Genomic DNA, 26,861 nt, shown 5'->3' with positions numbered 1-26,861 from the left:
ACTTGATTTTTAGATTCACTTGTTGATAGATGCATGTTTGTTGTTCACAATTTGTATCTTTACCTGTTTCTTCTTCCTCTTCTTAAAGGATACCTTTCAGCATTTCGTATAATACTGGTTTAGTGGTGATGAACTCCTTTAGCTTTTCCTTATCTGTGAAGCTCTTTATCTGACCTTCAATTCTGAATGATAGCTTTGCTGGATAAAGTACTCTTAGTTGTAGGTTCTTGGTATTCATCACTTTGAATATTTCTTGCCATTCCCTTCTGGCCTGCAAAGTTTCTGTTGAGAAATCAGCTGACAGTCGTATGGGTACTCCCTTGTAGGTAACTGACTTTCTTTCTCTTGCTGCTTTTAAGATTCTCTCTTTGTCTTTTGCTCTTGGCATTTTAATTATGATGTGTCTTGGTGTGGTCCTCTTTGGATTCCTTTTGTTTTGGGTTCTCTGCGCTTCTTGGACCTGTAAGTCCATTTCTTTCACCAGGTGGGGGAAGTTTTCTGCCATTATTTCTTCAAATAGGTTTTCAATATCTTGCTGTCTCTCATCTTCTGGCACCCCTATAATTCTGATGTTTGTACGCTTGAAGCTGTCCCAGAGGCTCCTTACACTATCTTCGTATTTTCGGATTCTTTTTTCATTTTGCTTTTTTGGTTGGGTGTTTTTTGCTTCTTCGAATTTCAAATCTTTGGCTTGATTCTTGCACTCCTCTGGTCTGCTATTGGGTATAATATTCTTTATTTCAGTCCGTGTATGCTTAATTTCTAGTTTCTTTATCGTAGCATCGAGGGTCTCATTAGTTTTTGTGAGGCTCTCCACAAGTTTATTGCAAGCCCTCAAAATTGCGTTTTTTAGCTCCATATCCTCCATTTCTGTCATGTTTTTTTGTCTCCGCATTTTTTCTGCTCTCTTGGTGTACCCCCTTGTGGTCTTTGTGCGCAGTCTTGTTCTAGTTAAGCCTTGATTTTTTTAGTTAATACTGAGGGATTTGACCACCAGGCTGACTGGCTGTGAGAATCAGCTGTGTGGAAAACTTCTGTCCTCTGGGGAGGTGCTAATCTAGCCTTTGCCTGAGGTGATCCGGCAAATGGCTCAGCGCAGGGCTTGGGCGGGGCAGGATCAACAGGGCGGGTGGAGGGAGCAGTTATGGCTGCTCTCAGTCCCATTCCCAGAGGCTCTGCTTCTCAGAACCCCGGCAGCCACTGCAAACCTCGGAGAGAAAGCTGCCCTCAGATTCCAACTGATGCCAGACAATCCCACTTCTCCCGTCTGAGTCTGAGTCCCTAGAGACTCGCCCGGATCTGGAGCCCAAAGTCTGAGACTCACTCCCGACCGAAAACGACAACCGCGCCCTCAGCCACCAGCCCGCTTTGCGCGCGCACCTCGGTACCTTTGTATTTTCCACACTGCGCCTCCTCTGAGCCTCGGTTTGCTGTTCTCTTTCCTTCTAGTTGAAGAGTCTCTCCTCAGCCAGCTTTCCTGTGGTTCTGGGTGATGTCTGTTCCGTCTTTTAGTTGTATTTTTGAAGTGGTTGTTTGCGGCAGCAGTCTCCGGTGTTTACCTATGCCGCCATCTTGGTTCTCCTCCTGAGTTTCTTTTCCCCCCTCACATTTCTTAAAAATAAATGTTTTTAAGAAAATCAAGAGTGTATCATTAATAGGATTTTATATTGCAAGCTGTGTGCAAACAAATGGCTTCATTCATTCCTGCATTTTATTCATTCTTTCAATCATTTAACAAAAATTGATTTCAAAACCAAATGCCTACTGTGAAAAACTAGTTACTGTACTATCCCACAAAAGCTTTCCATATAAGGTATAAGAGTGAACAAGATAAATTATCTGTCTTTAAAGAGTTTATACTCTGGTAATGGAGACAGACACATAAACAGATAATTTTAATAAAAGGTTGAAGTAAGCACAGAAAGCTTTGAGAGGATAAGAAAGGAATATCTTCTCATCTGGAATTGGGAAGGCTTCTTAGAGGAGGCAACACCTGAGCTAGAGAATGAGTAGGGGTTGGCTATTCTAAGTAGAGAAGACCAACTTATAGAAGAGTAGAAGTAGGAAGAATTACAAGCTGTTAGGAGTTGCCAGAATGTACAGCACAAGGTGATGCCAGCATAGGAGGGAAGTAAGGACTAGATAGTGGCAATCCTGGAGTGCCTTGTAAAGGAGCTTCATTCTATGCCACAGATCAATGCTTTTCAAAGAAGCCTAAGAGCAAATTCACCAGAATTACCTGAGACTCTTGTTTTTAAAAATATGATTTGTGGTCTTAACCTAGGTCTACAAATTCAGGATCTCTAGGGACGAGGTCTGGGTTTCTATATTTTAAAAGAAATATTCCAGGTAGAAGAAGGTAAAGGGAGGATAAATGGTGACGGAAGGAGACTTGACTTGGGGTAGTAAACACAATATACAGATGATGCACTGTAAAGCGTATACCTGAAACCTGTATAATTTTATTAACCAATGTCACCCCAATAAGTTCAATAAAAGAGAACTATCCCAATACTTTAGATTAAATGTAAAATTTGAGAATAGTTTGTAGATGTTTTTATAACCATTATTTTTATTTCATTTCCACTATAATCCTCTAGGTTATAAGAGTTGGAATTCAAAGCAAGATTTCATTCCCTAGAGAACTGATGAGCATTAGATGGGTATTAAATGCTGAATAAATATTAGGATAGATGTACGGATAACTATCTCATCAACAGACAATAAAACGTGGATGTGGGTGCCAGAAATGTTTCAAAACAGGGAATTAATCTCCACAGCAAGGCAGACTATCAAGGCTGTAAACTGAAGTATAAGATCAGCTATAATAAATACTAGCAGTTGAAAACATCTCCTCAAGTCCCTGTTTCTAGTCTATAAAGTGGGAATAATAAAATCTTTCCAAAGACTGTGTAGAGTCCCTGTTTGCAAATTAATAGGTGAGCCTGCCACAGCTTCATGCATGCTAGTAGAAGATACAAGATTCCTGGGTCAGAGACAAAGGACAGCTTATGACACATGGCAACAGTAGAAGCCAGAGGATCAGCATTTCTGTGCTGGCTTCCTGAGCCCTATTCCCAGAGAGATGCAAAGTGGGCTGTGTTACCAAAGGGAGCCCAAAATTTAAGGAACCTGAATCTTTTATAATGGCAAATAAACATGCCTGTCCTTTGCTCTCACAGAAAACTCTATCTCCATCTTTCAAAGCTGTCATACACGCATCCTTCAAAAAGTCATCTGGAGAAAAAAAATCATTAAATTTAATAAAAATAACTAAACCCTGAAAAAAACAACAAATCATCTGGAACAAAGGGGAGCCAGTGCCTCATTCAAAAGGTGTGCAGAAATGCAAGAGACACACAGAGAACTGTCTCTCCATAATATATGCCTCATAAATTGATATAATAATTAAATAGAACAACACATATACATATTTTTAAAGTTTTTAGAACACAGAAAGAGCTCACAAAAAGTAATTGCTATTATTACTGTTATAGTAATTGTCATTTTGGGTTTTGTTGCTGCTCTTAAACATTTCAAATTAAAGCTGGCTTGTGGTTTACCTACTTACCCTGCAACTTACCTAACCAGGAAGAGGATTGGTCCAAAAGCCTGGAGTAGGGTGGATCCTGCAGGTGGGGCCAAATGGCCACGGCAGGGGAAGAAGAGTAAGAGAGGCGAGGTCATTAGAGATGTGGCCCCTGGGAACCTCAGTGGAGGCAGCAGGTTAGTCCTCTGCAATCTGTGATAACAGGATAAATGATAAAGCTGGTGACTATTGTTCAAGACTTGGACTTCTGCTGTTCTGTTTCTTTCTTTGCCCAAAGAGAATCTGAAATTTCCTATCACAGCATCCCATCCCTGGAATGTCTTTTCCTGCCTGTCTACCATCTGTTTTCTGAAAGGTGGCATATTGTGAAAAGAACCCAAGAAGACCTAGATTTGAACCCAAGTTTTTCAACGTATAAAAACTTATATATATATATATATATATATATATATATATATATATATATATATATATATATCAGAATAACTGATATTTAAATCTTTTGTATTTCCACTAACCCAGAAGAAGCGTTTGGGGAAGTCATGAGTTTCGACATAGGGCTTCCGTCTCTTTGAAGTCCAGCCTTGGTGGCCACTGACCAGGTGATGGTTGGCCTAGAATGTAGGTTTTACTGCTCTTTCATCTGCCCAGGCCATTTGGAATTTGTAGTCCTTGCTTAGCTTCTCCACAGGACTTAATCCTTGCCATCAAAATACGCAATGGTGCTTTCAAATAGCTCAGGACCTACCCCAGAAGCACAGGCCAACTGCTTGGCGATGAGCTGGCCTATTTACAATTTAAGGACTGTCACAATGTGTTATTTTCAGAAGTGATTCCTGGACATGTAAGTCATTTCCCAGTGGAAATGGTTCTTTTCTTCTGGCTGCTCTTGATTCATCACCAGATATTTGCTTGTTCTCCCCTTTGCATACAGCAGAGTTTGAGCCTGGAGTAGTATGACATTTTAAAATGGCAACCACTGACCAGCCGGTGTAGCTCAGTGGCCGAGCATTGAACTATAAACCAGGAGGTCATGATTCAATTCCCAGTCAGGGGCACATGCCTAGGTTGTGGGTTCAATCCCCAGTAGGGGGCATGCAGAAGACAGCCGATCAATGATTCTCTCTCATCATTGAAGTTTCTTTCTCTATCTCCCTCTCCCTTCCTCCCTGAAGTCAATTATATATATATATAATGGCAACCACTAGGCTTGGGGTCAGACAACCTGGGTTCAAGAGCCAGCTTTATCACTTCCTAGTTCTCTGGGAGGCTGCTCCTAGGCCGATGCCCTCTGGCAGCCCTGGGTTTGAACAGTAGCTATTCACTAACTAGATGCCTTCTGGCTGACCACATACACTTTCTGAGCCTCACGTTCCCATTTGTAAAATAGGAATGATAATACCTACCTGGGAGAGTTTGCTGTGAGTAGTTAATGAGGTATCATGCCTAGCACAGTGCTTGTCACACTATAGAAGCCACTCATCAAGTGTGACACCCACTCCATCCCTCTGAACTTACAGCACTCGAGGACGCAGCAAGGATGGAATACTTAATGCCCATGGGGCCCAGCACACAATTGAAATCAATGAGTATAAGAAAAATAACACTGCGATGTTCAGCATACAAGACAATTGGGAGTTGGCCTTAGCAGCGGGAAGAAAATGGGGAGTGCTAAAGAGGGTGGAAAATTGGGCATGTGTGTTCCATATAATACACCCACCACTCCAGCCCGTAGTTGACCCATATTAACAGATCTTCAGGTGTTTTTTTTGTTTCTGTTTTTTCAAAAGAAGTCAGAAATGTGGAGGGTAAAGTTCTCAATTTTTAAATATTGGCTCACTAAAATAACAAACACATACATAGGCAAAGTTGGAGCCCAAACAAAATATTTCTGAGCTTAGTCCAGCCCACGGACGAGGAGACTGTTCAATTGCATGTACTTGCTATCACTTAAACACTGAGCTTCTACTGCCCCTTCGCTTTTTTTTATCTGATTGTGTAATTTTCAGGGCCCCAGTTCTGTCTCCAATTTTGAATGAGACCTTGAGAGCAGGCTTGGTGTCTTGCTCAGGAAACTACTGCAGTGAGTAAACTCTTTGTGGGTTATAGCCTTTGGGCTCTTGAGACTGCCTGCTTCCCTCCAGAAAAACTTGTTGATGTCTTTCTGCCATGACACAGGCATACAACAGCTGGCTGCCTCCGGGAGGTTGAAAATAAACAGGTTCAGGAGCTCTGAGGACAGCCAATGGGCGTTATAGGTGAAGAAACGGCCCAAAATAAATACAGCTGTTTAGGCGGAAAGCTCTATTTACTTTGGCTCTTTTGAGGTCTACACTGGGAGAGGGAGAGTTACTAATCCTGAGACTTTTCATACACCGACAACTAAGACCCCACTTAGGGGCTGGCCCCCAGTGCTCCGCACATGTGTACAAGTCAGTCAGTATATATTTGATGAGTAACAGATTCACTAGGTATATCAAATGATGGAGGACCTTTTAACAAAGTAATGAGTTAAAGTTCTCTGCACTGGAGGGCCCGTGTTAATCTTTTCTGGTTCGGAATATAACTCACGTGGAGCATTCTTCAGCAACCAGCTTTTGTTTGCCACGTAGACATAATAGAAACGACAACTAGCTTGGGAGGCAGAAGTTCTGGGCTGTAGCGGTCGTTTGCTAACTCGCTGTATGACCTTGGTAAATCATTGCAATGTTCTGAGGCCCAGGTTCCTCAACTCTAAAGTGAGGGATTCAGAGGGAAGATCTCCAGGGAGGAGGTGGGAGCAGAGGAAAGGGCATGAGATGAGGAACCAGAAGGTCCACATTCACACCCCAGTTCTAATAACTCTTCCCCGTGTGAACTTGGTTGGCAAAGAACCTAATTTCTGACTCTCTGTCTCCACCTCTGCCAGGCAGGACGAATCACAGTCTCCTTCCTAATGTTGCAACCATGAATTAGAGCGTAGATTTTACATGAACGTGCTTTGCAAATGGATATACAAACAATGACTGGAATCAGACCAACTCAGCTCTGAATCCTGACTTCACTACTTCCATGTGCTTATGGAAAGGTGACTTAACATCCTTAAGCATCATTTTCCTAATTTACAAAATGGTAATAACATCTACTTCATAGGGTTGTTGTGATGATTAAATTAAGTGGAAAAATGTAAGGGAAGTGCTAGAAGAGGGCCTGGCACAGAGTGCCAGAAACAGTAATTATTACTGTTAGTAAAAGACAAATGGCGTTGATAGAGCTCCATTCCCTAAGTCTATGACTCTGATTAGTTGAATCCCAAACCAAACTTCTTTTTTACACTTTGTTCTGAACCCAAACTGTTTCTCTTCCTTTACAAAAAAAAAGCGGGGGGGGTGGAGGGGGGCGGGGGGGAGCATCAAACAACAAAACAAAACAGAAACAATGATCGAGTTCAAGTTGAGCATGAACCTAGTTGTTTTCTGAAGCCCAGGAACCAAGACACACAAACATTCCGGCCCAAGGTTGAGCCTGCCCTGCATGGGCCTGTTGCGCTGAGATAAAGAGTGATTGGAAAGTTCCCTTCCGAAAGAAAAGGGAGCCCATGGAAATACTTGGGTCTGTAGTGGTCCAGGAAGCAAGAGCAAAAATCCCAGACAGATACTGTTTCAGATTGTGTTCTCAGGGCGACATTCCAGATTTCTGTAAAATCCAGTTCACAGGAATAACTCTTTATCTAAATGGCTTTAAAGACCTTGCCAATATCGCAGGGTACACTTGAAATCCAACTGCATCCTACACCAGATGGTGAGAAATGAGTGGAAACTCTCCTTTCAAGGCAACTGAATTAATCATATGTTTATTCATTGATTTATTAATTCCAAACAAGCTATTCTGAGTCTAATAATAGACACTGTGCTAGATGCTAGTTGCTATGACCATAAACAAGGCAAAGTCCCTTCTCTCAGTAATGATCTGAAATACAAATGATTCTCACATAGATCACTCTAAGGGCTTTGTAATGTCAGGACTCTAGAGAGTACATATTTTTTTTTTTAAATATATTTTATTGGTTTTTTACAGAGAGGAAGGGAGAGGGATAGAGAGTTAGAAACATCGATGAGAGAAACATCGATTCAGCTGCCTCCTGCACACTCCCTACTGGGGATGTGCCCACAACCAAGGTACATGCCCTTGACCGGAATCGAACCTGGGACCCTTCAGTCCGCAGGCCGACGCTCTATCCACTGAGCCAAACCGGTCAGGGCGAGAATACATATTTAGATAGATGGAACAATATTAAATGGATATACTCTATCATAGCATCTTACTGCTGACAATCTATCCCAGCCCCACAAAAGGGAAAGACTAATTTTATACATAAGCATGTTCATGAAACATTATTTAAAGTGTTAATCTACACTAATAAAAGAGAAACATGGTAATTGGCGTACGACTGCTACCCTTCCCATTGGCTAATCAGCGTATCCTTATGCAAATTAACTGTCAGCCAAGATGGCGGCCGGCAGCCAGGCACTGAAGTGAGCAGGGAGGCTTGCTTCCTCCAGGAACTGCAGACTCCAACGTTCCCCGCCTCACTTGCTGGACTCTCAACTGCAACTCTAAGCAACTATTACTATGTTGCAAATAAGAAGCTAAACAAAACCAGCTGTCAGTCAACCCCGGACCGCAACATTGTATCCATGTTTTCAGCAGCGAGGCCTCAGAGCTAAAGCTGGCCCAGAATTAAAAAAAAATAAAGAAAACAAGGAGCGGTTGGGAGCTTTTAGTCAACTGCCAGCGGGAAAACAGCCCTCAGCCCCTCAGCCAGCCTGGCCAGGCACCCCAGTGGGGACCCCCACCCTGATCAGGACACCCTTCAGGGCAAACCAGCCGGCCCCCACCTGTGCACCAGGCCTCTATCCTATATAGTAAAAGGGTAATATGCCTCCCGGCACCGGGATCAGCGTGACAGGGGGCAGCGCCCAAACCCCCTGATCAGCCCTGCTCTGTGCCTGATATGGGGGGGAGCTCCCCAATCCCCCGATTGCCCTGCGGCTCTGTGTGTGACAGGGTGCAACGCACCAACCCCCTGATCGACCCTGCTCTGTGTGTGACAGGGTAGAGCCATAACCTCTCCATCGGCCCTGCCCTGAGTGTGACAGTGGCGGTGCCCCAACCCCCTGATCGGCCCTGCTCTGTGGGTAATAGAGGGTGGCGCCCCAACCCCCCTCCACGGGCCTTGCTCTGTGTGTGACGGGGTAGAGCCATAACCTCCCCATTGGCCCTGCCCTGAGTGTGACAGGGTGCAGCGTCCCAACCCCCTGATCCGGCCTGCTCTGTGTGTGACAGGGGGCAGTGCCCCAGCTCCCCTATCGGCCCTACTCTGTGAGTGACAGGGGGGAGCTCCTCCACCCCCTGATGGGCCCTGCTCTGTGAGTGACAGGGGGCAGCGCCCCAACCCCCCTGATGGACCCTTCTCTGTTAGTGACTGGGGGCAGCGCCCCAACCCCCTGATCGGCCCTGCTCTTTGCGTGACAGGGGCTGGCGCCGCAACCTCCCCATTGACCCTGCCTTGAGTGTGACAGGGGGCGGTGCCCCAACCCCCCAATCAGTCTACCCTGAGCGTGACTGAGAGTGGCATTGCAACCTCCCGATCCACCCTGCTCTGTGCATGACGGGGTGGTGCCCCAACTCCCCAATCGGCCCTGCTCTGAGCCTGACCAGGGGCTGCACCTAGGGATTGGGCCTGCCCTCTGCCACCCGGGAGCAGGCCTAAGCCAGCAGGTCGTTATCTCCTGAGGGGTCCCAGACTGCGAGAGGGCACAGGCCGGGCTGGGGGACCCCCCCCCCCCGCCGAGTGCACAAATTTTTGTGCACCGGGCCTCTAGTATCAATATAAATGTCCAAAAAATTGAATAATAATTCAAAAAATTAGGGTGCATGAAATAATGAATACTATGCAGACATTAAAATGGATATAATTACGAAGACCAGTGAGAACTGCTTATTTGTGTGAGAACTGTTATCTTTACAAGATCATGTTTTAGTATGGAAACAGCCCAAGTGCCCATCAGTAGATGAGTGGATAAAATGGTGGTGGTACATATATACAATGGAATATTACTCAACCATTAAAAAGAAAAAAAATATTATCATTTGTGACAGCATGAATGAACTGTAAGTAGCCACAGACATGTTCAGGTCACATATTGCTAGGTGAAATAAGTCAGAGAAAGACAGATACCACATGATTTCACTTAAATGTGAAATCTAAAGAACAATATATATATAAAGAAACAAAACTAACAGACTCATAGATACAGAGAACAAACTGATGGTTGCCAAAGGGGAGGATTTTAGGGACTGGGTTAAAAAAAAAGTTGAAGGGTTGAGAAGTACAGTTTGGTACTTACAAAACAGTCATGGGGATGTAAAGTACAGCACAGGAAATATAGCTAATAATCCTATCTAATAATAGACAAACATGGTAATTGACTATACCTTCGCTATACCTCCCATTGGCTAATTGACACAATATGTAAATTAACCGCCAACAAAGATGGCGGCTAATTTGCATACTGTGGGCAGGGCGGGTCACCACCATCCCACCTGCCCCGCCGCCATCCAGGCCTGCTATTAGCCACCCGGGGTAGTGGGGCGGGACAGTGCCATCCTGCCTGCCCTGCCGCCATCCGGGCCTATCTGCGACCCAGGGTGGCTGGGCGGTGCAGCAGTGATTGGCTGGCCCAGCGGGGAAGCAGCGATAGGCCGGCCTGCCCGGGCATCCGTGTGCGACCTGACCCAGGGTGGCCGGGAGTGGCAGCAGTGATCCGCCGGCCTGCCCGGGGGGTCCCATGTGCGACCCAACCCAGGGCAGTGGGGCGGGACAGCGTGGCTCCTCTGTCACCCCAGCTTCTTCATCACAGCTTCCTTGGGGGCCTAAGCCTTTAGTCGGACATCCCCTGAGGGCTCCCTGGCTGCCAGAAAGATGTCTGACTGCAAGCTTAGGCCTGATCCCCTGGGGAGTGGGCCTAAGTCAACAGGTGGACATCCCCCAAGGGGTCCTGGACTGCAAATGGGCGCAGGCCGGGCTGAGAGACCTCCCCCCACCACCGAGTGCACAAATTTTTGTGCACTGGGCCTCTAGTATTGTAATAACTATGTATGGTGCCAGTTGGATACTGGAAATATCAGGGTGAACACTTTGTAAAATATAAGCACTACACTGTACACCTGAAACTAATACATAATAATGTTTTAAAAAATAAGACATTATTGGGGCAATTTGAAAAACTTGAATGGAATCTGAGGATTAGATAATACTGTACAATGCTAATTTCCTGCTTTTGATGGTCATACTGAGGTTATGCAAGAGAACATTTTTGTTTATAAGAAATACATACTAAAGAATTTCGGACTGATGAGGCATTATGTTACCAATTTACTCTCACATACTTCAGAGGGAAACTTTTCAACTTTTCTAGATATTTGAGTGTATTTCAAATTTTTAATGGAAAAAGAAAGTCAGCCACAACAAAATATGTAGTGTGTGATTTCATTTATAAAAAGTTCAAAAGCAGACAAAAATATATTGTTAGGGATGGATAATTAGATGGTAAATTTAAAATAAAAAACAATGAAATTAATGCATAAAAGTTAGGTTACTGGTCACCATGGGTGAAGACTGTGACTGGAAGGGAAATGTGAGGGGTTTCTTGGGTGTTGGCAATATTGCATTGTTTGACCTGGGTGATAACTCAATAGATATTCATTTTACAACCATTCATTAAATCATGCATCTGTTTTATGCACTTCCCTATAAGTTTTTTTGTATTTCACAGGGTAAACGTTTTGAAAAGGAAATTTAAGAAACAGACCAAAAAAAGGATACTATCACTTACTAATAAACCATTGGGGAGGGATGCGTTTCAAATTTTAGATTATTTTTTCAGATTTCAGAAATATAATATGGTGCATGTAATCTGTATTATTTTACTCCCAACGCAGGTTTGAAACCACTCCCTGTAATCAAACAAATCAAACTTTCTGCAGCAAAGCATCCAAATAATCGCACCAACTGGTATAAAAACTGGTATAAATAAAAACTGTAAGTAGCCACAGACATGTTCAGGTTACATAGTGCTGTCAAATAAGTTCGTTACCAACATATAATTTTGTTTTATTTTGTGAACCTGGCCCTGGCTGGTGTGCACAATGGTTAGAGCGTCAGACTACATACCGAAGGATCATGGGTTCATTTCCTGGTCAAGGGCACATGCCTGGGTTGAAGGTTCGATCACCAGCCCCAGTGGTGGTGCATGCAGAAGGCAACCAATCAATGTGTCTCTCTCACATGGATGTTTCTCTCTCTCTCTTCCCCTCTCTCTGTCCCTGTCCCTAGTTCCCTTTCTCCTCCTCTCTCCCTCCTTCCACTCTCTCTAAAAATCAATGGGGACAATATCCTCAGGTGAGGGTTAACAAACAAACAACAAAAAAGAAATTGTGAACCTATATTAACTTCGAAAATATGCAGAAGAGGAAAAGTAATCATCGTATTCCATGCAGTTCAGCTATGCAAAGCATTTATATAGTAACAATGACATAAACATTGAATATTATCCAACTCAAAACAATGGTATAATCATATTGGGAAGCTCGTGCTAAGAGTACACTTTAATAACTTTCATTTCCTGAAATTTGGAAGTTTGTATGTATGTAAAGAGAGCCAAGTTCCTCACTTCCCTGTATAGATATTGCCTAAAATTGAAAAATCAAGAGGTAATAATGCATTCATATTGTTTAACAACATGGGTTTAGCAACCAAATACTTTGGTTTTAGGAAGTGGGGAGAGTGGTAGGAGAGATGAATAAGGCCTGTTACTTTTTATAAACAAACCTCAGGGATTTATTTGACTTTCTATTGTGTAAAAGAAATGATGTAAAAGTTCCTTTAAGTAATTGTTAAGTACTGAGTATGTGCAGGGTACTATACATAATCAGATATAGAAACTATTTTCAAAACACTTATAACTTGGACATTCTACCTGGGGTGTCAGCCAAGTATCCATAAATAAAACGACCAATCATGCCAGAAGTGTGACAACTGTCAATGAGGTTTAGTCAACAGGAGTTCAGAAGAGAAGGAAGGAGCTCACGAAGGAGTAGTCACAGAGGTGTTCTGGGAGGGAATGGGCTTGAGTTGAGCCGTGCAGATGGGTAGAAGCAATACTTTTTCTCTCAGGTACACCCAGCCCTTGCTGATGAAAGGCCTTCTGCTCTGACCTCAGGTTTGGGTACCAGAAATGAAGACTTAGGTAAATGCTATTGTCAATGGGGTCTTTCACTGACAAAGGAATGCCACTAAATACAAGCCAAAGGGAAGTCAAAAAACCACAACAAAAGTATGTCCTTCAAACTTATCAATTCCAGAAATAGGTAGTTTCCACTTCATTCTTTTAGAGCGGTGGTTCTTACCCAGGGGCTACATCGCTGCCCAGGGTGTATTTGACAATGCCTGGAGATGTTTTTGACTGGAGAGTGTGCTACTGGCATCAATGGGTAGAGATCAGGGATGCTACTAGTGCAGGACAGCCTCACACAACACAGACTATGCCGTGCAACATGTCAGCAGTGCTGAGGTAGAGGAAACCTGCGCTAGATCACCCAGTCCTGTTCCCTGTGCAGTGGTGGCCTTAGGAAGAGGGGAAACTGGAAGCCACACATACATTATATCTTGAAAGATCCAGGAAAGCCTCCCAAGTACACTTGTCTCCACAGGCTGGTTACTGGTGCTCTAACGTTTAACATTCAAAGCATTCCTTGGGGTTAAAACATTACATCTCCAGAAGTTCTCAATTAAAAGGAAGAGGTGTTCCCTTAAAGCAGTGACATCAAATAAGTTTCATCTTAATGCCAAATCTGATCAGTTGGAAGTGGTTGCCAAGAATACCATGCTAAAAGGGATCCTGAAGGCTCATCTGGCTTCAGTATAGAAAAAAACACATGGTTGACTCATGATATGTAAACAAATATAGGAGAATAAGTAGGAACATGTCCAACATATTTGCCTTTTTAAAAACATGAGGTATAATTGACTATATAACATATGTTAATTTCAGTGGTAAAACATAATGATTTGACATTTATATATATTATGAATTAATCACCGTAATAAGTCAACATCTACCACTACACAGTTACATTTTTTTCTTGTGATGAGGACTTTTAAGATCTACTCTCTGAGCAACTTTCAAATATACAATACAGTATTATTAACTATAGTCTATTAACTATATTTCCCTTTAACATCTTCCATTGGGTTTGATGATCAGGTTTACTTTTCAGCTTAGTAGGGAAGCATTTAAGAACATAAATGTAGCCTTAACTGGTTTGGCTCAGTGGATAGAGCGTCACCCTGCAGACTGAAAGGCCCCAGGTTCGATTCCGGTCAAGGGCATGTACCTTGGTTGCAGGCACATCCCCAGTAGGAGGTGTGCAGGAAGCAGCTGATCGATGTTTCTCTCTCATCCAAGTTTCTAACTCTCTATCCCTCTCTCTTCTTCGCTGTAAAACAACAATAAAATATTTTTTTAAAAAAGAACATAAATGTAAATGTTGATAGTAGGATTGAAGGTGAGTGTGGTAGAGAGATGAATGACCCCATAAAGATGTCCATGTCCCAATCCCCAGAACCTGTAAATGTGCTATGTTACATGGCAAGGGCGAATTAAGGTTGCTACTAGCTGGCTTTAAAATTGGGAAATTGCCCTGGCTAGTGTGTCTCAGTTGGTTGAAGCATCGTCCCAGGCACCGAAAGGTCATGAATTTGATTCCCAGTCACAGCACATATCCAGGTTGTGAGTTCCATCTCCTACCGGGGCACGCATAGGAGGCAACCCATCGATGTTTCTCTTCTCTCTCTCTCTCTCTCTCTCTCTCTCTCTCTCTCTCTCTCTCTCCCTTCCTCTCTCTCCAAAATCAATAAAGAAAACATATCCTCAGGTAAGGATTAACAAATAAAATAGAGAAATTATCCTGAATTATTCAGGTGGGCTCAATGTAATCACAGGGTAATAAATGAAAGTGGAAGCAGGAAAGTAAGAGTCAGAGTAAAAAGTGATGACAAAAGCAAAGTCAGAGATACACAATCAGAGAAAGACTCAGTGGACTATTGCTGGCTTTGAAGATGGGAGGGAGCCACAAGCTAGGAGGGAAGCCTCTAGCCAGGTAGGTCTCCACAGTGGTGAAGTCAGGGCCTCTAGGGCAGTAGGAAAATTCTGAGAACTAAAAGATAGGAATAATAGATACATGAAGCGGAAAGGAAGGGGTCCCGACAAAAGAGCCTGTGACAGACCTGACTTATTTCACTGTGTTCCAAACCCTGGACTTGGGTCTCCAGAGAAAGACAGGAGAGAGCAGGTTTTCCTTCTGGAATCTGGCAGAAAGATGGGTAGGTAGAGATCTGCTGAGTAGCCCAAGGGAATCAGTCACTTCATTGTTCCCAGCTGGTACTCTCATTTTCCTAGCATGAGCCCAGACAGCATCTTACCTAAATTAACATGAGGGACAGCCTTCCCAACCAGCGCATGAGCTGCAAATCTGGGACATTTTTGAGGTTTGACTCCAAGCGATTCCTGCAATCCTTGAATAATAGCCATCCCCACTCAAACCAATGCAAGTGTGATTTGTGTAAAAACTCTTAGCCAGAGTCCTTTATTACTCTCAGTTATATGATTGATTACCTTAAACTGTACTAGGAATCGGATAAGGCATCAAAAACAGAAAAATCTGCTTACACAGTCTTTGGATCTGAAAACCAAATGGAAACATTAATATCTTAAAGCTGAAAGCAGTTACTGGATACACTCCTAAGGAACCTTGAACAACCTATTGAACCAAAACAACATCCTGCCCCGCAAATGCTTTCAATTCGTGTTGTGAAATAAAACAGACATCATGTTTTCACCCTTAGAACATAAAACATAGTATTGAGCTTCCAGCGCTATGAAATAGATATACAACTTCACAAAATAGGATGAGTACGTCGCCTTCTGTTGAAAAATAATTATGGCTTCATGTTTATTTTTTTCAGGTTGAACCTATTACCAGATAATTATTTCAAAATGAATCTCTTTCCCAATCCCCTGGCAAAGAATGCTTGGTATGTTTTGATTGGTCGGTGTGCCATCATGCATTTTACGAGCTCTTTGCTTAATCTGAAGTTAATGTATTCTTTGCAGGCGAAAGAGAAAGACCATGCCCAGTGGCATCTGAATTGCTCAATAGATCTTCATTTGGTTTACTATGCCAAAGAAAGGAAGACAATTCTGTCCTCTTTTAAAAAAAATCAAATTCTTCCATGAAGTCTTCCTTGATTGACTAGCTTCAATAGCACCAGGCTCTTCTCCATCATAACCCTCAACGCACACATTCAATGTCTAAATGAGTGATAACCTATTCAAGATCTGCAAGAGGGTAAGGACCATGTTGTTCATATTCTATGCCCCATTCCTAGTGCCTAATACTGTGCTTGGTACATAGTAAATCTATTTAAATATATTTTGAGTTAATGAAAGAATAAAGAAGCAACTGCTTCCTTCCCTGAGGGCTGGCCAGTTTAATCTCAAGACATCTAAGTGCTTTTGAAGTAACTCTTTCTAGGCAAGTACAAATGACATGGAAATTTCCTAAATATACTGTTTGTTGAGGAAACATTTCTTTGTTTCTTCTACCACACTACAAAACACTCTTACCCGGCAATTTCTTCAGCACGTCTACATTTCTTGAACATGTACTTAATATTTTTTCTTTCTAACATTTGTCAAGCTTATATCTTATTGAATCACACTATTTCTATGTTTTTACCTTGTATGCTCTTAGTCTTCCTCTCTGCCTCTTCTGGTTTTTGGATACTGCAGATAAAGTGCCTTATCTGTCCTAGCTTTAAGCTAGCATTAAATGCTGGCATTGGCCCATCCCTGGATTTTAACAGAAATGTTTTCCTCAGGCATTAGACATGAAATAGCAGAAAAATGCCAAACTTGAGCTTGAAATTCTGTTCTTCAAAAGTAAGTAAATTTCCAACGAGATGACTTATTGATATAATCCTGAGATCAAGAAACAGAGGTTCCAGGGAAAATTATCAGCATGTGTGATGTCATCAGAGGAGGGAATAAAGTAGGTCTAGGCAAAATTGTATAACTGCTCAAAAGTGCTGTTCATATATTTTCTAATATATTTTTATTTATTTCAGAGAGAGGAAGGGAGAGGGAGAGAGAGATAGAAATGTCAATAATAAGAGAGAATCGTTGATCGGCTGCCTCTTACATGCCCCACACTGGGGATCAAGCCCACAACTGGGGCATGTGCCCTGACTGGGAATCAAACTGTGACTGCCCCCCTCCGACACCCCCCGGTTCATAGGTTGATGCTCAACCACTGAGCCACACCTGCCCGGTGCTGCTGTTCACCATATACCACATTTCAACTCTTTCCCTCATCCTTTCCTCCAGTCTTCAAAAATGTGGATTTTGGTAAGTCTGTTGGCCTGGCCTCTTATTGAAGAAGAAGGAAAAAAAAAAGTCTTGCCATTTAGTTGCTGGAAAACAGTCTGTTGTATGGATTATATTTAAAAAAAATATTGTCCAGGTGGGGCTAAAAGCACTACTGTATAAGAGTTCACAACTTTGCCTCTCTGACTGTGTGCTTGCCTCCAGGCCTTCGGTGAAGCTAATCGGGACCATGGGTAAAAGGTCTGAAAATTGGAAGATAAGAGACAGACTAAAAAAAGAGAAAACCTTATCCTGGGAGAACAAAAAGAGAAAGACCAGAACCATGAGTGCATGCAGGGATGAGGAAGAAATTTGGTGAGCTGACAGTCTTTGGGAAGAACTTTAGAGTGGGTAGGGAAAGGAAAAGAGATGAAGAAATAATTTTAAAGACTTCTGCTAGGTATTCTTTTGACATTCTTTGAAAGTCTCTGGTAAATATTTGAATTACCTTGTGATTAGTTTTGATTGTCAAACTTGTGTTTATTTTAATGTAGGCATCATACAGACTGGGCCACATGGGGCCCCAAGTTTAAATGGGCTTTCTCTTTTGCTCTCATCCTTCATCCCTATATATAAGGAAACCAATATAAGCAGAATCCAACTGTTAAGAATTTCTTAGCTAATTTTTATGTTCCCAGAGAACTCTTAGGGAAAACAAATAAAGAGTTATACAAGATATTCTGTTAGAACACACATACACACAACTGTTACAGGATATATGCATTCCAACATTTAATATCTACAACTATATCTACAACTCTAATTTATAAACATGAACACCCAACTAAAATTCAGAATGATGATCCTGAGATACTTTGGGTAGTAAACACACAATGCAATATGTAGATAATCTATATATATAAAAGCCTAAGCGGCCGAACAACCAAACAACTGAACAACCGAACAACTGGTCGACTGGTCACTATGACGTGCACTGACCACCTGGGGCAGATGCGCAATGCAGGAGCTGCCCCCTGGTGGTCAGTGAGCTCCCACAGCCAACCTCCCGCAGCCCCTCCCCCAGCCAACCTCCCACCTCCCCGATCAGCCCCTATCGCTGGCCAGGCCAAGGGACCCCACCTGTGCATGAATTCGTGCACTGGGCCTCTAGTGTATATATAATTGTACACTTGACTTTATTAACTAATGTCACCCAATAAATATAATAAAAATATGTTTAATTAAAAATATCTTGCTCGCCGAAACCGGTTTGGCTCAGTGGATAGAGCGTCAGCCTGCAGACTGAAAGGTCCCAGGTTCGATTCTGGTCAAGGGCATGTACCTGGGTTGCGGGCACATCCCCAGTAGGAGATGTGCAGGAGGCGGCTGATCGATGTTTCTCTCTCATCGATGTTTCTAACTCTCTATCTCTCTCCCTTCCTCTCTGTAAAAAATCAATAAAATATATTTCAAAAAAAAAGTAAAAATAAAAATATCTTGCTCAGCCGGCATGGCTCAGTGGTTGAGCATCAGTCTATGAACCAGGAGGTTATGGTTTGATTCCAGGTCAAAGCACTGCCCAGGTTGTGGGCTCCATCCCCACTGTAGGGTGTGCAGGAGGCAGCCAATCAATGCTTCTCTCTCATCATTGATGTTTCTATCTCTCTCTCCCTCTCCCTTCCTCTCAGAAATGATAAAAATATTTTTTAAATAAAAAAACCTCATCTTTTGTACATACTAAAGAAAAAAAGACATCCCTTCTAGCTCTGGGCATTGTGGTTAAGGGCAGTTAGGCCACCTTAAAGACACAGCATGCAATCCAAATAGAGATGGGCAATGAGTCACTTGTGGCCCCATGTATACAAAAGGAAACCTCACCTTGCCACACCAATCATTTTTGCTGTTTCTTTTCTTTAAAGACAGGACTTAATGAGCACCTGAAAGTTCATAGGAAGCTCTCTGTACACTGAGGAAACTCTGAAAGGCAAAGCAACTAGACTTTTCTCTTTTCCACTGGAAACTTTTTCCCAAAATGACCCATTTCTACCAGCTTTGTTTATACTTCCTGAATTAGGACAAGAGGCAGACCCTCACACCCACACAGCATTTATAGGCATAACTGTGGCCAAGTTTCTTCTTCTTCTTTTCTTGTGTTGCCTCTTTTCATTTCTGTTGCGAAGAAAGCCCTAAATTTCAACCCAGTTGATGGTTTTCATCCCAGGCCACACAACTGGCAAAGCCCTGAGTCCCAAGACCTCCCAAAAACATAGAGATGCCTGGGAATCTGAAACAGGTACCACTGATTACTTTAGCAGTAGAGGCCTTGTTTTCACTTGATGGATTTACCCTGATTCTCTTCTCTTCTTGGGCTTTGGCTCTTGGCCTCTCTGCTAGAACTGATATCAACACCATGGTTGTGTTTATGTCTCCCCCAGTGCCAGACTCACTGATGTGGTGAGTGGAGCTCTGGGAAGTGGAGCCGAGGAGGCTGAGTCATCAGTCATGATCTTCTGTCTCCCTGGGTCTGACCAAAATGACAGAGGCTCCTCTCACTACCGTGTCACTGGGAGACCACAGCAGAAAGGAGGTGGAGGAGCCGAAACCGGTTTGGCTCAGGGGATAGAGCGTCGGCCTGCGGACTGAAGGGTCCCAGGTTCGATTCCGGTCAAGGGCATGTACCTGGGTTGCCGGCACATCCTTGGTGGGGGATGTGCAGGAGGCAGCTGATCGATGTTTCTCTCTCATCGATGTTTCTAGCTCTCTATCCCTCTCCCTTCCTCTCTGTAAAAAATCAATAAAATATATTTAAAAAAAAAAAAAAAAAAAGAAAGGAGGTGGAGGACTTGTCCCCTTCCACTCTCACCACTTTAAGAAAGGTCACATATTCGGCAGCGTAGTGGAGAGATGATGGTACAGAAATCTCCATGCAGCTTCCATTCCCTTTTGTCCTTCAGGCCACAGCTTAACTGGGACCCTTTCTACCAGTAGACAGATAAACCACTTTGGAGAGCTACCAAGTGGCAAGCTACTAAAGCTGAATGTATACATACTCTGTGACCCAGCATTTTCACTTATGAGTAAGTACATATGCATATGCATATATATATAATATGTTTATAGTATATATCCATATTCCATACCACATAGTTAATATATACATATAAATAATATATAATACAGGTACTATAAATTCATTCATATGTTCACCAAATACATGTGCAAGAATGATCATAGCAGTACTACTTCTAAAAGCTAAAAACATAAACTCCCAAAGTAACTGCCGGCAGCATGGGATAAATGAAGGGTGGTATTTTCACACGGGAGAACACCACACTGAAGGGTGGTATTTTCACACGGCAGAACACCACACAGCAATGAGAATGAAAGAGCTATAAGTATACACAAGATGAATACCACAAACATAATATTGAGCAAAAGAAAGCAGAGAAAAAGAGAGTAAATACTGTGTGGTCTCATTTATATAAAGTTAAAAACTAGGCAACATTCATGTATGCTGTTAGAAGTCAAGACAGAGATTGCCACTGGGGGTTGTGACTGTAAGGGAGGGAGAGGGGGGTCTTCTGCGGTACTGGTAACTGTAGCTTCCTGAACAGTACAATTTTAAATGGCTAACGTGGTGAATTTTATGTTATGTGTAGTTTACCACAACAAAAAGTCATCTTCTCATATACTTTCCTGAATACCTCACAAAAAGAATCATACTTCCAGTCATTCCTATCACAGTCATGTTTATTTCCACCAGTAGCATTTTTACTACTCGCTACTTTCTTGTTCTTTATCTGTCCTCATTATCTTTATTGTTAATGTCTACTAGAATGTAAACTCCATGAAGATAGGTATCTTGTCTGTGTTACTCAACTCGATTCATCTGCCAGCTCGTAGATCTCAAAAAAATGTTTGATGAATCAACGAAATTTCTGGGTGACCTGAAGCAACTTATGAAATACTTCTGTAAACCTTTTATTTTATTCATTCATCCTAGAAGTATTCAGCATTTATATGCATATTGTACGGGATTCAAAATCGAAAGGAGGTAGCATGTTCTTACAGAAATGAAGCAATGCATTCCCAGTCTTGAGAGCTTGGGTAGATGCTAGGTCAGAACAGCATATAGATTTAAACTCATCGTGACAGATCAGATTGTTTAATGTTATACCTGCTCCCAGAATTTGTTGAAAAGTATTCTAAAGCCCCATCTAGACTCAGCAGAAAAAAAGAAATTCACCAAAAATGAGTGATATCTAGTGATACTGTATATAGAGAACCACAAAAATTCCATCAAAAAAATTACTAGAACTGATAAGTGAATTCAGTAAATTCGCAGGATACAAAACAAGTATTCAGAAATTCACTACATTTTTGCACATCAATAATAAACTATCAGAACTAAGAAAATAATCCCATCTACAATTGCATCAAAATAATAAAATACCAAGGAATAAATTTAACCAAGGTAATAAAATACCTGTACACAAAATAATTATAAGACACTGAAGAAAGAAATTTCAGAAGATGCAAATAAGTGGAAGTATATACTGTGCTCAGGGAGAGGAAGAATTATTATTACAATGTCCATACTACCCAAAGCAATCTATAGATTCAATATAATTCCTATCAAAATAACAATAGAGTTTTTCATAGAACTTGAACAAATAAACCAACAATTATTATGAAACCATGAAAGATCGTGAATAGCCACAGCCATCTTGAGAAAAAAGAACAAAGTCAGAGGTGTCAGGCTACCTGATATCAGACTATACTGCAAGGCTATAATAATCAAAACTGTATGGTACTGGCATAAAAAACAGACATACAGCTCAATGGAACAGGGTGGAGAGCCCAGAAATAAACCCATGCCTATATAGTCAATTAATATATGATAAAGGAGTCAAAAACATACAATGGGGGTAAAGATGGTATATTTAATAAATAGTATTGAGAAAATGAACAGACACATGCAAAAAAAATGAAACGACCATTTTCTTACTCTATATACAAGATAAACTGAAAATTGATTAAGGACTTAAATGTAAGACTCAAAACCATAAAACTCCTAAAAGGAAATATAGGCAGTAAAATCCATGTCATTTCTCTTAGCAATATTTTTTCTGATACATCTCTTCAGGCAAGAGAAACAAAAGAAAAAATAAACAAATGGGACTATTTCGAACTAAAACATTTTTGCAAAGGAAACCATCAACAAAACAAAAAGACAACCTACTAAATTGAAGAACATATTTGCCAATGATACATCCAATAAGGGCTTAATATTCAAAATTTATTAAGAACTCAAACAACTCAACACCAAAGAACCCCAAACAATCCAATTAAAGAATGAGCAGAAAACCTGAACAGACACTTTTTCAAAGAAGACACACAAATGGCCAATAGACATATGAAAAAATGCTCAACATCATTAATCACCAGTGAAATGCAAATTAAAACCACAATGAGATATCACCTCACACCTGTCAGTATGGCTATCATTAATTCATCAACAAAGAACAAGTATTGGCGAGGATGTGGAGAAAAGGGAACCCTCATTTACTGTGGGTGGGAATGCAGACTAGTGCAGCTACTATGGAGAACAGTAGCATGGCAGTCAGTGCCATGGCCTCAACCTGCAGGATGTGGCCAAGGATTAAAATAATAAGCCCTAGAAGTTAGGCTTGTTCCTAGAGACACTAGTCAAAGGACATAGAGACTCTGGGGTGAGAGTTCAGAGTGAGGACACCTGTGTCAGCCTAAGAAGTATTTTGATGGACACCTGTTCAAATTCTTTTCATGCTTTCTTGCTGGTGGTGACCCTCAACCCTAAGAAATGCCACCATTCTTCCAAAAAAGGAGGGAAGCCATCCCTGTCCCTACCACTTCTTGAAAGAACCACTGCCTTCATCACCAGCCATTCATCAACTTCTGAGACCTGGGTTGGCACAAGTGGATCACTGCCCCCAAAAGGTTCATGGCAAATTACTGCCACGGAGATTGTCTTTTCACAATGACCACCTCCCTCAGCAGCTCCACTTATACTTACATGGAAGCACCAGTACATGCGGTCGACCCAGTGACGCTCCAGGCTTCTGTATCCCACCAAGCTGTCCCCCAAGTCCACGCTCTATCAGGGTGATGATGAGAATGTCATTCCACGACATTATGGAGACATGATAGTTGATGAATGTGGGTGTAGGTAGGTGGCCAGAAATAGAAATTGAAGGAGTGTTCTTAGGGTACACTTTTAATAAAATGACATATCTGGTTTAAAAATGGTGTATGTGTTTTGGTTTTTTTAGAAAGCCATTACTGGTACTTTTTTTTTAATCCTCACCTGTGGATATGTTTTTATTGATTTTAGAGCGAGGGGAGAGAGGAGAGAGAGAGAGAGAGAGAGAGAAACATTGATCCATCAGTTGCCTCCTGAACACGCCCTGACTGGGGATCAAACCCACAACCTTTTGCTGTATGAGACTAAGCTCCAACCAGCTGACCCATCCGGCCAGGGCCCATCTCTGTTATTAGAAACAAATAATGCTTCTGAAGATGTTGGCCACAGGTCATAGTATAGACGTACTTTTAATACAGTGTACTTCTCCCTTAATTATATTCTGGTAGTAAGTGAAATACCTTCTTGGCTATGAGAAACAGAAGTATTTGATGGACAATGTAAGCTGGTCTCTTCATACACAAACCACGTATTTCTCCCCAAAATATCATACCCAGAAAGCCAAAGATCACAGATACAGTTAAGGATCCCATACTAGTCACAGAGCCAAAATAACACATCATTCTTTGAAGATTATAGGGTGCAAGTCCCTGGACAATATTGTGACCAGTAGCTATTTTAATATCTGTCAGAGCTTTACCCCAGGCTGAAGGGATCACCAACCACAAGAAAGTGGCAACAAGAGTAACAACAAAGTCAGCCATGGGAAGTGTTCAACTATCCCAATACAGGTTTGGGTAACCAACATAGAGCAGATGAGCAGCAATGCGGCATAGGAAGTCAAAGACTGCAAACATAACATAGAATTCCACAGAAGAAGAAAATTAAACATGGAACTCTGCCTGATGACCCAGCAATTCCACTTCTGAGTATATATCTGAAGAAACCCAAAACACTAATTCAAAAGAATATGTGTACCCCTAGGTTCACTGCAGCATTATTTACAATAGCCAAGCTATGGAAGCAACCCAAGTGCCCATAAATAAACAAGCAGATAAAAAAAAGTGATGGTACATATTTACAATGGAATATTGCTCAGCCATAAATAGAATAAAAACTTACCATTTGTGATAGCATGGATGGAGAGAGATTTATGCTAAGTGAACTCAGTCAGTCAGAGAAAGACAAATATTACATGATTTCACTTATATGTGGGATCTAAAGAACAAAATAAATTAACAAACAAAATAGAAATGAACTCATAGAGACAGAGAACAGAAAGATGGTTGCCAAAGGGGAAGAAGTTGGGGGACTGGGTGAGAAAGAGATTAAGAACTATACGTTGGCAGTACAAAATAGTCACAGGAGTGTGAATTGCACCACAGGCAAAATAATTGATAATGTTGTAAATCACTATGTATGGTGCCAGGTGGGTACTCAAAATATCAGGGCGGACACTTTGTCAAGAATATGATTGTCTAAGCACTAAGCTGCCTTAACTTTCAAGCTAAAGCCATGCTCTTCCAAAGCCTGGCTATTTCTGCATATTCCTCAGACGTGCAATCTGCTATGGAGCTCCCTGTTGAGTTGGCCGAGGTTCTGTCAAATCTGAATCATGGTCTGAGGCTCTCCCTACCCAATCCTGCCTCCGCCTCCTCTCCCTTCACAGGTGTCAGAGCTACATCACAAATCCCGCTTCTTTCCCTTCTTATCTTTCACAGATACCACCTCCCAATAAACCTCTTGCACTCCAAACCTTGTCTCGGGGTCTGTTTACTCTAGGACCCAAATGACACAAATGGTTTCAAGTAGAAGCTCCAACTTTCATGCCACAAGGGCCAACACTGCAAATTACAAGTGTTCATTTAGAAACAACTTATTTATTTTCAGGGATTTACCTGTTCAATGATTACAAACAATTCTTTTGAGAAATGCAAGGAAGGCCAGGTAGAAATAAAAATCCCAGTTGAAATCTACTGAAGAGTTGCTCTGTGCCAAACTCTTCACATGAATTCCCCACCTATTCCTCACATGCCTTATGAAGTGTGTAGACTTTCTATTATTTCCTTTTACAGAGAGCAAATAGAGATTAGTTTGATTGTCCGACATAATTAGTAAGCGAGAGAGTCAGCATTTGTCCCCAGGAAAGCCTACCCTATTAACCAATACACCATTCCAGTTATCCACTGTTGATTTATGTTGTTTACAATGGAAGGATCCTAACACATATGAACATTGGTTCCAGGGAGCAAGGTGTAGGGCAGTGATGGCGAACCTATGACACGCGTGTCAGAGGTGACACCCGAACTCATTTTTTTTTTTTTGGTTGATTTTTCTTTGTTAAATGGCATTTAAATATATAAAATAAATATCAAAAATATAAGTCTTTGTTTTACTATGGTTGCAAATATCAAAAAATTTCTATATGTGACATGGCACCAGAGTTAAGTTAGGGTTTTTCAAAATGCTGACACGCCGAGCTCAAAAGGTTCGCTATCACTGGTGTAGGGCCATAGACAGATCTATACAAACAAATTTGGCCCTATCTAAAAGCATCATCTATGTTTCTGAGCCACACAAAAAACTGCACTTGCTGGTATAAATTAGCCAATTGCTACAATGCTTTCAGAACATAAACTTTCTTTTGAAGTGTCAAGTTTTGCCTATGATCCCAGGAAAAATGGGATCCAGTCCTAGTCCCCAACCTGCTGAAAATAGATGTAGCATGAAGGGGATCATTAGCTTCCTCCTGGAGGAGGGTCTCCGGTTGGCAGAAAGAACAGTTTCTGGAGACATGGAAGGTAGAACTGCTTATGCAATGGCATTTCAATGGTGTGGGGAGTGTTTTTAATATATTTTTATTGATTTCAGAGAGGAAGGGAGAGGGAGAGAGACAGAGAGAGAGAATATCATTGATCGGCTGCCTCCACGTCTCACACTGGGGATTGAGCCCACAACCAGGGTATGTGCTCTGACCTCGAATCAAACCGTGACCTCCTGGTTCATAGGCCAATGCTCAACCACACCAGTCTGGCTCAATGGTGTGTTTTTAAGAGGGATTTGAGTACTTGGAAATCCCTGAGTGCTTTTCCAATTCTTACAATAATCTTAGCCCCATAGTTACAAGACAGAGATTCTTAGTGAATACTGGTCACAGAAAAGTGACGAATTTCCTTTTGTGACTCCCTGAAAATCAAACTCTAGAGGTTGACTTTGTGGGCTGTAGGTTGCATTAGCAGTCTTTCCACGTATCTTATGTAGAAAGTGTGCTTCTCGATATACCAGCTACAGTAACTGGGTGTCACTCTAAGTGTGGTGGTATCCTGGGGGTTCATGTGAAAGACCCTTGGACTTCAAATGCCCCAAGAAAAGCTGTTGAACCCAAACCGGTTTGGCTCAGTGGATAGAGCGTCGGCCTGCGGACTCAAGGGTCCCAGGTTCGATTCCAGTCAAGGGCATGTACCTTGGTTGCAGGCACATCCCCAGTAGGGAGTGTGCAGGAGGCAGCTGATCGATGTTTCTCTCTCATCGATGTTTCTAACTCTCTATCCCTCTCCCTTCCTCTCTGTAAAAAATCAATAAAATATATTTTAAAAAAAGAAAGAAAGAAAAGCTGTTGAAAAGCACAGATAAGCAGATGTATTTTGTTGAAAAGCTAGCCTGT

The 26,861-nt window shown here is 41.9% G+C and overlaps 1 pseudogene; it reads right to left on the bottom strand.

The window, feature by feature from the left end:
* Window positions 1-4,244: 4,244 nt before the first annotated feature.
* Window positions 4,245-23,961, bottom strand: LOC139022184 (synaptophysin-like protein 1 pseudogene; annotated as a pseudogene).
* Window positions 23,962-26,861: the final 2,900 nt, after the last annotated feature.

Source organism: Myotis yumanensis, unplaced genomic scaffold (assembly GCF_028538775.1).
Source record: "Myotis yumanensis isolate MYYU_CA2020_CCGP unplaced genomic scaffold, mMyoYum1.0.hap1 SCAF_13, whole genome shotgun sequence".
NCBI lineage: Eukaryota > Metazoa > Chordata > Mammalia > Chiroptera > Vespertilionidae > Myotis > Myotis yumanensis.
The sequence above is the reverse complement of the archived record's forward strand: the minus strand, read 5'-3'. Positions and strand labels throughout refer to the sequence as shown.